This window comes from Brachypodium distachyon, chromosome 5, assembly GCF_000005505.3.
Source record: "Brachypodium distachyon strain Bd21 chromosome 5, Brachypodium_distachyon_v3.0, whole genome shotgun sequence".
Lineage (NCBI taxonomy): Eukaryota > Viridiplantae > Streptophyta > Magnoliopsida > Poales > Poaceae > Brachypodium > Brachypodium distachyon.
In genome coordinates, this window is record NC_016135.3 from 6,675,134 (window position 1) to 6,690,715 (window position 15,582).

Genomic DNA, 15,582 nt, shown 5'->3' on the forward strand with positions numbered 1-15,582 from the left:
CGTACAAGGCACGCACACAGCCTTCTTGTCTAACCCTGACTATACAATGTGTGTCCAACACCTATTAGGATTGCTCATGTGAGTATACCTAGATGCAGACTAGAATTTGTGTCCAACACCTATTAGGATTGCTCATGTGAGTATACCTAGATGCAGACTAGAATTTGTGATGCAATTTGTGTCCAACATCTATTAGGATTGCTCATGGTACTGCATCTATATATATTGGACAAACTTGCTTGTAATTAAACAGCAACACAAAAAATCGAGAGGAGAACAAAAGCAGACGCACGTACGATACGTGCGACGACGCCTCCCGCAGGAATCGCAAGCCCAGGTATGAGATCGATTATCCATATATGTTCTTGAATATATGATTACAGCCCTCTTCGGTTTACAATTCATAGGAACAGGAACTAAATAGAATGCCCGGACCACTCAAATCCTATGAAAATGTACAGGACTTCACTAGCTGTTAGCACCTTTAATTAATTGCCTCAACTAGCAGTTAGCTTTGAACCCAGCTCACGAAGGAGTAATGGAAGGGGCTTCATGAATCACTAGAAGGGCTTCACAGGTACCCACCGGACTAGATGTAGCCAGCTTAACTTTGAATTAGCATCTGAAACCGCCCCCAAAAAGAACATCTTGGTCAAAACTGGATGCTCCAAATATATTCACATCTCCCTTACTGAAAGTAAGTGGCAACTTAAAACTACTGCTACAATTTTGTCTAATTCAATTCCTATTGTAGCCAGGTAAATCTCAGCAACCAATTTTACATCCAATAGCATTTCGCCATGTTTGGAAAACACAAAGTTCAGATAAAAAAGGGGTCTGTCTAGTTGACAGGCGCCTGTTTTTGTGTTTGAAAACAGGTGCCTGTTTTCAGTGTAAAAACCAGGCGCCTGGTTTTGTTACTGAAAACAGGCAGATTCCTGATCCATAGATTTATAATCTAATGGCCAAATACAAAAGACACTTCCTGCAAGTCCTCCCTCCAGCCTATTACTACAAAATAAGCAACACATACCCCCACGTGTAGCCCCAAGAAAATATAACTTCAAAATTTGTAATAACGGATCCCCGGCAGCATAATTATGTGCATGTTATCATAACAAAGACCCTCAATTCTGGTCCACCACATATGTCACAAAACAGAATAAAACTAAGTACCACATGACTGATAGAAAAAGAGACTACTACTAGGAGGTGATCTTGGAAGGATTCATTTTTCTGAAGGCATGTTGCCATGCTGATGTTGGGCTATGGAGGTAAAAACAGAGAAATCGATGCCAGATGAGCCTGACCAAGTTACCTCTTAAATCTCAGCTCAAAGAAACACTACATCACTCCCCTGCATTTGTTACACAAGACACATTTTAGGCTTGGTGGGCATTCAGCAAAAAGAAACATCATTGGTTACATATAGAAATTAAGTTATAGAAGGTATGAAAGTGTACTGCTCAAGCAGAAACATGCATGTATCATTAGCAGTAAAAAAGCTTCCATGATCTATGAGATGGCAATATAAACAGCTTCGAAACAGACTGTATAAATGAATATACAAGCCGCAGTTTCATAAAACTTGCAATCAATAAAATATGGGCGCAATTTGAACTTAACGCTAGTGCAAAATTAAACAGATTACATAAAAATAAATTATATGCCACAAATTAGGACGGGTAGAATTTGAATTAAATGGCACTACATATTCAAACAGTTTTTTTGCTTCTAAATTGAACAGATCAGGGTAAGAAACATAACTCTCTACAGAAATGAGTTATAATTCACGGGAAAAGAAAAGCTAGTACTAAGACAAGAAACTGACCAGGTCTATGAATTTGCTGGACTGATACATTTCTCTCAATGGTAAAGCAGGTTGTTCAGATAGTATCACCCGTAAAGCTGGCTGTTGAGAGAGTGAATTAACAGAAACTCTGTCCATTTTTCTTTACCAGCACTATGAGTTTCAACCCAAATAAGTTTGTCAATATATATATGGTTAATTTACATATTCACATTCATTAATTTGAGAAGATGGAAACATTTGTTTGGCATGTGTTAAATCAGTTGGTCGCTCTTTTTCCATCGCTGCAGGAACTGTAAATTAAGATGTCACACGATGCTGATAGGAGTTGGATGCTATTGCCACATACAGATGAAGCGTGGCAAGCCAGTTTCCAGCAATTCATTGAGAAAGAATTTCAAGGGAACTATCCAGGCCAGACTGCGGCATGTCCATGTCATAGGTGTCGTTGCCTACTGTACATAACAAAAACAGAGGTTGAACAGCACTTGCTGACAAAAGGGTTTGATAAGGATTTTATTAAACAGAAATGTCGCATTGCTGAACCTATGGATGATGATTGTGACTTCAATGAAGCCGAAGCACGAGACGATTCAGGCTCTACCAAAGATCTTCTTACATCACTAATCAGTGGTGCTATAGATGGAAAAATAACAGGAAGTGGTGATAAGGAGGAGCCAAATGAATCTGCAAAGAAATTCTTCAACTTAATGCAAGAAGCGAAGAAAGAATTGTACCCAGGTTGCAAGGAGGCTACCAAAGTATCTTTCATTGTCAGGCTATTTCAGATTAAGTGCATGTTCGGTATTAGCAACCAAGGCATGGAGCAGATACTTCACTTGTTCAGTCTTTTGCTCCCAGAAGGACATTGTGTTCCAGATAGCTTGGATAAAGTTCGAAAAGTAGTTCCAGATCTTGGTCTGGACTACGAAAAGATTCATGCTTGTGTGAATGACTGTGTGTTATTTCATGGAGCCTACAAAGATATGGACGAGTGTCCAACATGTGGGGAGAGTAGGTGGAAAACGAGAGATCTCGATGGAGCAAAGAAGCCGCTTCCTCGTAAAATACTTAGGTATTTTCCACTTGTTCCTCGTCTGCGAAGATTATATATGAATGAGATCACATCATTGCATATGCGTTGGCACAAGGAAAAATTAGTGCAGGATGGGAAAATGCGGCACCCAGCCGACTCACTGGCATGGAAGCACGTTGACGAGCAGTATAAAGAATTTGCATTGGATCCACGTAATGTTAGGTTGGGACTTGCATCAGATGGCTTCAATCCTTTTGGGATGCTCAATGTGACTTACACTACATGGCCGGTGATCCTAATTCCTTATAACCTGCCTCCTTGGTTGTGCTTGAAACAATCTTACTGGATGATGTCCATGCTGATACCTGGGCCTAAATCTCCAGGAATGAACATTGATGTGTATTTGCAGCCTCTATCGATGAGCTTAAATTGCTATGGGAAAAAGGAGTTGAAGCATGGGATGCGAAGGTGAAGAAGAATTTTACTCTACGTGCGCTACTGCTTTGGACAATAAACGATTTCCCTGCATATGCAATGTTATCTGGTTGGAGCACGAAAGGAAAGTTTGCTTGTCCTTATTGTCACCAGTATACTGATCACCTTTGGTTAAAATTTGGTTCGAAGCATTGCTACATGGGGCATTGCCCTTTTTTGCCCTTGGACCACAGGTGGCGAAGAAACAAGGACAACTTCAATAACAGGTATGAAACCAGGGAGCGTCCGGTGCCGCTCAGTGGTGAGGAGGTATTGCAGCAGTACACTAGTTTTGAGCAAGTAACTTTCGGAATTGGTTCAAGTAAGAGGAAGCAGCGTGATGAAGATAATAGGTGGCACAACTGGAGGAAGAAGAGTATTTTTTTTGAGCTTCCTTATTGGAAATCATTGCTTATACGCCATAATTTAGATGTGATTCATGTTGAGAAGAACATATGTGAGAGCTTGATGGGGACATTGCTTGGTATAGATGGTAAATCTAAGGACGGTGAGAAGGCTCGACTTGATCTGCAACATATGGGTATAAGGACGGATATGCATCCAGAGATCGCCAAAGGTAAATACACTTTGCCGCCAGGGTTGTACTACTTAGAGAAAGAAAAGAAGCAAATCATGTGCAAATTTTTACGAGAGGTGAAGATGCCAGATGGTTATGCCTCAAATATCAGGCGATGTGTTGACGTCGCCGGTTGCAAGCTTGTTGGAGTTAAAAGTCATGACTACCATGTTATGTACAAAAACTTATACCCTTGGTGGTACGCCATATATTGCCTGAAGTTACAGCGATCCCATTGATCCAGCTCAGCAGCTTCTTTAACTCAATATGTTCGAAGGAGCTGGAGGTGGCTGAACTCGAAAAACTTAGCAGTTTGATTTCAGAGACCCTTTGTCGCTTAGAGATGATATTCCCACCAGCGTTTTTTGATATTATGGTGCATTTACCAGTTCATGTAGCTGAAGAGGCTAAACTTGGAGGCCCGGTTTGCTATAGATGGATGTATCCAGTAGAAAGGTATCTACGTACCCTGAAAGGCTATGTGAGGAACAAAGCGCTGCCAGAAGGTTCAATAGCAAAGGGGTATATCTCGGAGGAGTGCACTACATTCTGTTCTCGGTTCTTTGATGACATTTCTACAAAGGAGAACAGGGCAGATCGTCATGTATAGAGCACTGATGAACCACCTTCTGGGCTAAGTGTATTTGGGAAATTGGACTTCGATCGTGCCATAGTAAGTCTCGAGACTGTACCTGATTCTGTCTTGCAGAAGATGAGGTACTACATACTTTCAAACAGTGAAGAGACCAACGATTGGATAGAGTAAGTTTCATGTGAAATTTTTATTATTAGAAATTTCTAGTATTTATGTGCTGACTATACATTTAACTGAGGAGATTATTAACAAATTTTCAGACAGCATATGGCTGATTTGAGGAAAACCAGCACGCACAAAGTTGAAGAAAGGCACGAGAAACAATTTGTGTCTTGGTTTGAACGTAAAGTGAGCGATATATCTCAGATCATTTGTACCTTGTCAATTTTTTATGTATATTACTAATATATTTCACATGTAACTGCAGATTAGGATATTGCATGAACAGGGAGAAGTCGATGAAAATCTATATAATCTATCTCGTGGTCCAGATCATCGAGTTCGTGTGTCCAATAGGTGTGTCATTAATGGCTTTCTCTTTCGGACCATTGATCTAGAGAAATCCCTAGTCACTCAGAACAGTGGTGTTGTTGTCATGGGTGATGGCATGGAGTGGTACGGAGTTCTTAAAAGAATCATTACCCTTGAATTTCCTGACGAGAAGGAAGTCGTATTGTTCGAGTGCGAGTGGTTTGATGTTCCTGGAGCAAATAGGACGAAATCAAGAGGGTTCAATAAAGATCAATATGGGATCATCGATATTGATACCACTTTGCATCGATATGTAGACGAGCCATACATCCTGGCCACACAGGCAGAGCAGGTGTGTTATGTGAAAACCGCTAAGAGAGCTAATTGGTGCAGCGTCCTTAGACTGAAACCTAGGAACCTGTTTGCAATGCCTGAAGGAGAAGACAATTCTAATATTGTTGCTGATACCGATGCTGACTCACTCGTAGTAGGAGTGGAACATATGAATGTTCAACATAATCAAGATGAGTTGACAGTTTGGCGTAGGACCGACGTGGAAGGGGTCAGTGGTGATGCTTCAGTTATTGAGAATGCGCGTGCTTCACCCATGCCTGAACCTGGTGATGAGGACATAGCAGACGAAGACCTTGATCCTGACGACACCTACATTGATGATGGAGTTGTCGCTCCAGTCGATATCCAAGACGAAGATGACCAAGATTTTTTTGTGTAAATCTTAGATTGGTTGGCATTTCTTTTGAGTTTCGAGTTGACAGTTTGAAGTCTTTAAGGATATCTTTACTTTTAGTTAATCATATAAACCTTTCATATATTTTTTTTGTACACCATTGACTGTTCTGCATTTTGACGAGGCAAGAGCCCAATCAACTAGCAAAAAGGGCCGGTTAAGAAAAAAGGCTTGTTTAGATCTAAGCTTTTCATATATTTTTTGTGTACACCTTATACTGTTCTGCATTTCTATCAAGGTTTTTAAGTTGACAATTTCAGAAATGGACAAGACTAGGCAACCTATATATTAGAACTAGGTAACCTATATATTAGAACCTGGTAACCTATATATTGCAAAAACAGATCTCTTTTTTTTCTGCAAAAACACTGAGAAAACCAGATTCCCACTCCTGTATATCAGAACAAGGTAACCTATATTTTTGGTCAACACCAAAAAACAGGACTTCCATTTCCTCTTTCACATGTTTTTCCTGGCAAAAAAATAGTGACCATCTGTTTAGTAATCTTATTTCAACCATAAAAGGCTAATGGTCTTTCCAGTGATAACACACCTCTGAATCTCCAAAAGCATCAACATCATCAAAGCTAGTTTGGTATTTCTCGTAAAAAACAGGTGGCTTGTAGCCTTTTTTGAACCATGGATCTTTTAGTTGAGGGATAGTTTGCGGCCATGTAAGAAAAACTTACAGTAGAAGGATTAGGATCAAGAATTCTGGCAATCTTTTAGCTCCATCAGAAAACCAAGAGGGACAAGTAAATTGAGCTCCAGAGATCTGTCAAAAGAAAGAGGGTAAATGAAAAATACCTGTCCTCACGGGTGTGAGGGTAGGCGAATGGGGCGGCGTCTCCTCGCCTTGGGTAGCGGTGACGCGGGGAAGCAGCCGGGGCCTCTGAGGCTGCAGCGTCGTCCTCGAATGAGAAAGGGAGGGGGGCGAAGGGCAGGGATCTTCGGCCTCGAATGAGAAAGGGAGGTGGGCGCATACGAGATCGGAGAGGAGAGAGGCCGAGATTGGGGATGGCGGTGCAGCGAGAAACTCCAATACAATCAAGCTTCAGGAACTCCAACGCGAAATTGGGAGAGGAGAGACGATTCGGGGAGGAGTTAACCATGGCTTCTGCCGTCGCCGGCCTTCGGGTATGTGTTTGAGGTCCGGATCTGAGTTTGGAGGGACGGAGGGTGGAGAGGACGGGAAGGAGAGGCGACCCGGCGGCGCGATGGCCGGATTCGGCAGGGGGGAAGCGATCGGCGCCCGCGCAGCTCGGGGAGACGGGAGGCAAGGAGAGCAGTGGGAGTAGAGGAGGGGAGGCCGTGGTGGCCCTGCTGGTTGGGGTGCCTAGCTCTGTGGCGACGCGGCCGATCCAGCGAGTAGGAGTTTGGGGAAGGGGCGGCGGCCGGTGAGGGAGAACTCATCGGCGTGAGGGAAACGAGCGGCGGCATTTTGTGCGAGACTGGGGATTCTACGAGATTGGGGATCGATTCTGTGAGAGAGAAACAACGTGGTCAGGAAAAAAAACCGTGGGATAAGATGGAGGGTTCACGTGGGTGCCTTATGATTTTGGGTCACTGCCTTGTGGGGCCCACGTCTGGAGGGCCCACGCACAAGTGAAACACAATCGCAAAGCACAGGTAAAAAACGATCGGAGTGAGAATCGGAGAACACCAGGATCAATTGTTCGATTGATTTATTTCACCCGTATGGATGTAGTCATTTTTTGGACAAATTGTGATGTGGGTTTACGCTACTCTCTCCGATACATATTAGTTGTTGAAATATTACATGTATCTTTGTTTGATTGGACCAAATAGGATTTCTTCCAAGAGGTTGGAGTGGATGTAATTTTTCCTATAGAATGTATAGAATATAGTAAAATGAATCTTTAGTAAAAGTTCCTATATGGTTTGAGATAAATATAGAGCCTATAGCAACGAAGATTTTCCTATATGGAATATAACTCATTCATGCGTAAACTAATCAGAAGTCTAAACCATCAAAATAAAACGGCAATCTTGTAAATTTTCCACTCATACAAAAATCCCCTTAGCAATAGTTACTCAACGATACCGGGCTTGACCATGACAGTAAGACTAAGGTGTTGATTCAGCGATTAGGAGACGAAGATTTGATTGCGACCGGCTCTACAAATTTAAATTTTCCAACAGACTTTAGGTGTTTATTACACTTGCAAATATATCGCATACTCGTACGACGATTAGTATGATCCGTGCCGATGGATTAGTTTCTTTTGGGCTTCTCTGTTTCTTGGTGCAGGTTGCAGTTCCTTCTGTTTCCTTTCTTTGGCGTATTTGTATGTGTTTGTTTTCCTTGTTATATAAAGTCGGGTAGCATTTGCTGTCAAAAAAAAAAAACCGGGTCCATGGCGGCCGTTCGGCATCCCTTCCCCTCCGCACACACACCACCTCAGCTCCTTCACTACGCTACCCAGACTCCCCCACCACGCCACTGACACCCCGCCCCCACCAAAGATCCCCAGCCGCCATGGACCACGACCTCGAGGACCGCCTCCTCCTCCCGCCCCGCGCCGCTCCCTTCGCTGCCGCCGGCGACGACTCCGACGGCCTGAAGAAGCGCGGCGTCAGCTCGTTCCCTTTTTTCTCTTGGCTCGTGTCAAATTTCAAAACAGGGTCCCTAAACAGCCTTTAGGGGCTCCCCTCAAATTTTAGGGTCCTAAAATTTACCAACATCTTCAGCGGTACCCCCTATTCCACACCCCCTATTTCGTTTATGACATGTGAGACCTACTTGTCAATGAGAGTTGTCTTTTCTTTTTATATTTTCTTTCTTCTTCTCCCTTTCTATTCATGACGCAGCCCAGTGCTATCTCTTCCCCGTTCCTATCAATCCCCACCATCAGCACAAACCACGGGCAGGAGGCCGGCCTGAGCTGGCAGGGTTCGACGGGCAGAAGGGCTGGCCGGAACTGGGCAGGGGAGCGGAGCCGGTGGAGGGCCCCGTGAGCAGGGGAGCGGAGCCGTGGGGAGGGCGCCATGGGCAGGGGAGCGGAGCTCTTTCGCGCCGCCTCTGGTGATTTCCTGACGTTTCTACCCCTCGCCGACCATGTTTCTATGGCTCGGTAGCTCGCTGATTTTTTGGGTCTTACCGGTGGCTCGGCTGTGGCGGAGACGGCAGAGGCGAGGTGGGTGGTTCTATCCTTTTGCTTCGTCGACGGTGAGGTCCTACCGGTTGACCGGTGAGTTTGCTCCTTCTATTTCACTCGTTCGGTTCGTTTTGCTCTCTGGATGATTTGCTCCCCCAATTTCAATACTCCCGTGTAGTTTTCAGTACTCCCTCTGTTCCTAATTTTCAGTACTCTCTCTGTTCCTAATTTTTAGTACTCCCTCTGGTATACTCCCTCAATTTTGTCTTGCCCAAGAAAATTTTCAGGCCCACGACTTGCCGCCGGTTTTTCCATATAAAAGATCCATAACCACCCCGAATTATCTCCCCCGCCCCAACACTTTCCCTGCTAAACAAGCGCCGTAGGAGACGAGATAATTACGATCGAGAAGGCAAGTCTCCGTCGCGTTCGGTTCCTCCTCTCTGCCCTGCTTGCTTCTGCTACCAAGGCTTCGATCCATGGCGTCTATCCCCAATTCCAGAAACACCGATGCCGACACAACCCGACGAGCTGGGACGGCCCAAACCCATGAGGTCGAATTTGAGGAAGAACCGATGATCCCAGGAGGCATAAGGTTTGTATCTGCCATAAAAACACTTTCCATAGTTTATCCCAAATTGATTCTCTATCTGGATTGTTGTTCTTTTTGTTTTCAAATCGATTGATCGTGACGTTTCAATTTATTCGTCTGCTCGATCATTAGGTTTTCGATTTTCCCATCCATGGATCATCTAAAATTAAGAACTCAAGCGGTCGTGCGGTTTTTGTTGCTTAACAGTAATTGTTCATTTGTTGCAGAGGGTTAGCAGCCAAAACTCCACTAATCGTAAACAGATGAAGACCCAACATGTGATGGGTTCAAAACTTTTCTCTCAGTGCAGCTGGGAACAAGTAAATATTAGTTGCATTTTTTAAAACTTCAGATTCAACCAACAGTGATATGTACTGACGTTCAATATTGCCTTCGTGGAGAGATGAAAATGGTGTCGAGCCACGTCCCGTGGGACTTTGGCAAATCACTCACAGCAAGAAAGGAAAATGGTCAAACGACGTTTCTGAAAGAATTTAAGTGAGTACAAAATTCTTCAAATTATTGCTTCACATTTAAATTCAAATATTCTTTCACAACATGACCAAAATTATGAAACGCACTTGTTTCTTTCCCTCAGTTAAATGCACGCGAAAAGTTGGGTGCGGTAAATTTAGAAGAGTTGCTGGAAGGAGAATCAAGAACGATGAGGCTCACAACAGGTGAGGAAGACATTGTTTTGCAGTCTGCATACAAGGAGACAACAGGAACCAAAACAACCAAGTTACATGGTCGTGGATATTTGTCGACCTATCCAACCAAAAACCAACTGCTTCAAGAAAGACTGGAACTACAAGCCCGTGAGGTTGAAATATTAAAAGAAAAGCTTGCAAAGGAAGCTGCTGAAAGGGAAGCAGAGAAGGAAGACCTAAAAAAATCCATAGAGAAGAAATGAGGCAAGAGGTTCATGCTTTGTTGGCTCAGCACGGGTTATCAACACTTGTCCAGAAGGTAATCAACTTTGATTTATTATGGCAATGAACATATTTAAATGGTTGTGATACACTCCTATCCATATGAAAGCTATCTCACCTGCCCTTTTTTGTAAACATGTAGAGTGCCCCTGAAACCAACAATGCAGAACATGAAGCTGCAACCATTCATGAAAAAGAACAACACACACAAGAACCATTGCCGAAGGTAATGAAATTGAAGAATGTTTGCAACAATCGTGGATTTATGCATTTCGTTAGAGCTAACAATCTGCACTGGCTATGTAATTTTGAAATCAGCATACGATTTTTAATAACTGCCATCTTGTTTTAAAGCGTAGAGTACCCCTGCAACCATTGAGACAAGAGACCCTGCAGCTATGAAGACAACAGATACCTATGATGCAACACAACTTGAAGCTACAAAGACTAAGGATATAAATGATGCAAAGACAACAGGAACACACCCTCAGGTAATGGCATATAACAATGCTTCCAAGCATCAAGGATATATGCATTTCAATATACAGTGCTAACATTGTTCCAACAACTTTAAAATGCCAGAAGCAGCCAGCAATCACTGCCAAGACACAAAAAGAAAATACGCCACCCACAAATCGCAATACTAAATCTTCCAAAGCTAAAGGTCTGGCGTTCTCTAAGGAAGCAGCTAAGGGGGCACATCAAACATACATGACTCCACAGCATTTGGCGTTACAGCGTGCTAAAACACGATCAGCAAGCAAGTTCAAAGATCAGGTAACTAGAACTGTGTTTTCTAATGCAAATCAAACTTTGCATTGCCACTTCAGTTTTAAATTTTGTTGCTGCTTAATTGCAAGACATGTTCTTTTTGGTTCATGTATCTCTTCAACAGGACAATGAAGGCCTAATGGGGCTAGATGTTCCACAATCACAACACTCAAGATTGGTGATCCCATGAAGGCTGCCATGTTGTTCGATTGGATGAGTGGACAGTAATTGCTAGGTTCCATAGCTTCATATATACAATGTATTTATTATGGATATGATCGTTATGTCCATGAGATTGTAAGAGTGAATGCTGGATTTATTTCAACAGTGGAATATATATTTTTGCATCATTTCTATTATGGTCGTATAATTGCAGTTAAATTACCAGTTAAACATCCAAAACAATGCCGTTGCACCAGTCCTAGATCGTACAACGTCGTGCCATATTTCGTTGCGATGTAGAGCTTATAGCAACGTCACATTTTTTTTATGTCCTATCGGTGATCATTTTTTGTTTGAACCTATAGCCACTCCTATAATTTTGTTGCCATAGCCCTTAGGGGCCTGTTGCCTCGCAACCCTCAGTTTGTTGCCCTAGCCTTTGCGCCTGTAGCCACTCCTATAATTTCATTGTCGTAGCCCTTTGGGCCTGTTGCCTCACATCCCGGAGTTCGTTGCCCTAGCCTTTGAGCCTGTAGCCACTACTATAATTTTGTTGCACTATCCTTTGAGCCTATAGCCAGACTCTTAGAACGTTGCGTTAGCCCTTCACTGTAGCGACGCCATGTTCCTCGTGGTTATAGGTAGTCAGCCTACAGCAACGTGTCATATGACGTTGTGACAACATGTAGGCCTGTTGCGACGGCACATGGTCTGTGGCAATACCCTTTAGGCTAGTTGCGACGTGCGATGTGTCGTTGCCATACTATGTAGGCATGTTGCTACCTCTTATGGATCGTCGCGATATTCTTTATACCTCTAGCCACGAGTCTTATTTCGTTGTGATATCCTATACGACTATAGCCATGACTCTTGTTTAGTTGTGATATCCTATACGACTATAGCCATGACTCTTGTTTAATTGTGATATCCTATGAACTATAGCCATGCCTCTTATTTCGTCGTGATATCCTATACGACTATAGCAACACCCAAGAGGGTTTCACCACACCCAATATATCGTTGCAAATTATTGTATTGCTACCATACTCTGGCGTCCCAATAATGCTTTTTCACAACTAGCATGGGTTGTTGCCATTAGATCTATAGCAACTCCGCAATACAACTTATGCATCGCAAAGATCATTGCATAAATACCCTATTGTCACGCCTCCCTTAGTTGCAATAAAGCATGTGGTATTTCGACACCCTAAATTCGGTTGCGTTACCATATAGCATCGGTGTTTCTTGCCACGCCTACCAACGAAAATATTTAGTTGCGACTGCGCACTATTGCAACTAAAACCAGCCGTGGCTCCAGGGTGTACGCCTTGTAGTGTATAAAGATTTATTCAACTTTACACAATACATGTTGCGTCTTGCGTTAGTATTCGGAATTTGGATTCCATCGGGAACCTTCATGTAAATGTCCGAATCAAATGACCCATAAAGATATGCAGTCATGACGTCCATCAACTGCATAGAAAGACGATTTTGAACAGACAATGAGATTAAATATCAGAATGTAATTCCACTCATAACCGGAAAATATGTTTCATTAAAATCAATGTCGGGTCTCTGCGTGAACCCTTGTGCTACTAGTCTTGCTTTGTATCTCACCACCTCATTGTTTTCGTTCCTTTTCTGGACAAAAACCCATTTGAATCCCACTGGGAAAACATTGTCGACACTTATTACTTCTGTAAATACCTTCCTTTTATTGAGCGAGGCTATTTCTGCTTGAATTGCATCCTTCCATTTAGGTTAGTCGGAGCGTTTTTCACACTCGGCTATGGTCTTTGGATCATGATCATTTAAAGGTTGTTCGCAATCTTAGTAGAGAAATAAGTGTCGACAAACGTAGTCTTTCTATTGTATATTTCTCCAGTGTCTAAGTAATTTGTGAAAATTTCGTTTACCTTTGGTGATTGTTCGTGATTTCCCGTTGCGGTTAGGTCCAGATTTTCCGATGTCCCAGCATCAATAATTGAGTGCACTATTGAGCTGGGTTGTGGATGTTGGTTATCCACTGGGTGTATATTACCCAATTGATCTCGGTCAATCAAATGTTGACTCACATTTGTTGTTGTAGAAAGAGGTTCAGAAGGTTTATTCTTCTGTTTTCTTTGCCTTCGTTTGTTCCTTTTGTTGCTTGCTGGAAGCTAGATCCTTTTTAGTTGTCGTACTTCTCCCCCTCTTCCTTTGAACGGTAGGTGCAGGAGGTTGAGTAGATTTTATAGGTACCTCCACTCTTTCGGGTACGTTCTTTGTAGGATTATAGGATTTAGTTACACCTTTGTAATTAACAAATGCGTCTGGTAAATTGTTTGCAATATGTTGCAAATTTATAATTTTCTGAACCTGTTGTTCAGTTTCTTGAGTACGTGGATCTGAGGCGGTGGACATTCCAGTTGATTTCCGGGCATTCTTATTTTTGTTACTTTAGTTCTCTCCCTAATGCCGGGAAATGATCCTCATTAAAAATGCAATCAGCGTATCGGGCAGTGAATAGATCCCCTGTGAGAGGTTGTAGGTACTTGATAATTGACGGTGATTTATACCCCACATAAATCCCCTATTTTCTATGTGGTCCCATTGATGTACGTTGTGGTGGTGAGATTGGTACGTATGTAGCGTAACCGAATTTTCGCAGATGGGAAATACTTGGTGGATTTCCATGTACTAATTGAAGGGGAGAAGTAGTATGATATGCAATTGGTCGCAATTGAATTAAATCAGCGGCATGTATAACCGCATGACCCCAACAAGTTATTGGTAAATTACAATTCTGTAATAAAGGTCTTGCAATAAACTTAATTCTCTTAATAAAAGATTCGGCCAAACCATTTTGTATGTGGACATATGGGACTGAGTGCTGAACTTCGTTTCCTAATGCCATGCAATAATCATTGAAGACGCGTGAGGAGAATTCAGCGGCATTGTCTGAATTGTTTTAATTCGATGTTCCGGATAATGAGCTTTTAATTTAGTTACTTGGCTCATTATCTTTGCGAATGCATGATTACGTGTGGAAAGTAGACACACATTAGACCATCTCATAGATGCGTCAATTAAGACCATGAAATACCTAAATGGTCCAGACAATGGTTGGATAGGGCCACAAATATCTCCTTGAATTCGTTCAAGGAATTGGAGTGGTCCCGCTTATATTTTAAAATAAGAAGGTCTTAAAATGAGCTTGCCTTGTGCACATGCTGTGCATACAAAATCAGGAGATTTTGGGGAAAAAAAAATTAATTAAGATTATGACCAACAGAATTATTAATAATTTTCCGTATCATCCCGATACCGGGGTGACCAAGGCAATCATGCCAAGTCTGGAATGTATTGACATTCTGAAAAATTATTTTATACGTAACATGGGCTACAGGTTTTATGTATGTATAGTACAATCCGGACGATAAAGAAGAAAAAATTTCAAGAATTTGTTTGCCATATCCGTTACTTTTTGTAAATAGAAGAAATTCCTCATTATTGTCATCGTGGGTTTCAATATGAATCCCATTTTGACGGATATCCCTATAACTTATTAGAGTATGAGTTGAATCGGGATACAATAAAGCGTCCTCGATTATTACTTGTGTAACCATAGGAAGTGTGATGATGGCACGTCCAGAGCCAACAATTAATGTATCGCGTCCAGCGATTGTCAAAATATTCCCTTGCGTTTTAGTAAGGGTTTGAAAATATTTTGTTTCCCTAAGTATAGTGTTTGTGGTGGCGCTGTCCACAAGGCAAAGTTCTTCGTCCATTTTGGATTGATTTCCGTAGAAACTATATATGGAAAAGGAAGAATTTTAATATCATTCTTAATAGATATATAGAATACATACAAATTTATTTATGTATTAAATTGATAATACAATATCGTAATTTACAATACATATGTCAAATATGTAGGTACCAAAGTGCTGATACAATAAAGTAATATTACAATATAGATGACAACGATCACTATAATTTATTTACAACAATACTTAGGAACGTAAATATAGATAATATCTATTTCGGAGGTAGGTGAACTAGTTTAGGTCTCCAAACATATCATTAGAACTAAATTCAATGATCATGTTTTCCATGCTCATTAGATCCTCAGACGATCGGATTGTCGGGTTGTTGCTTGACGAACAACCGGCTTCCTTGGAATTGTCGGATTGGAAATTGAAGTGTGATTCAAATCTTGGTCCTTGATGAGCATGTTGCTTGCGTCCTACAGATCTACCAAATGACGAGGGGTACGGCATTTCTTTGTAATATGCTTGTAGCACCCACATTTC

At 42.0% G+C, this 15,582-nt stretch overlaps 1 long non-coding RNA gene across 1 annotated transcript; it reads right to left on the reverse strand.

Annotated features, from left to right (window-relative positions):
- Positions 1-321: 321 nt before the first annotated feature.
- On the reverse strand, positions 322-7,224 carry LOC104585297. The gene is made up of 3 exons (XR_002961068.1): positions 6,519-7,224; positions 1,319-1,357; positions 322-622 (listed from the first exon to the last, which is right to left on the reverse strand). It is a non-coding gene; the product is annotated as an uncharacterized LOC104585297 (long non-coding RNA).
- Positions 7,225-15,582: the final 8,358 nt, after the last annotated feature.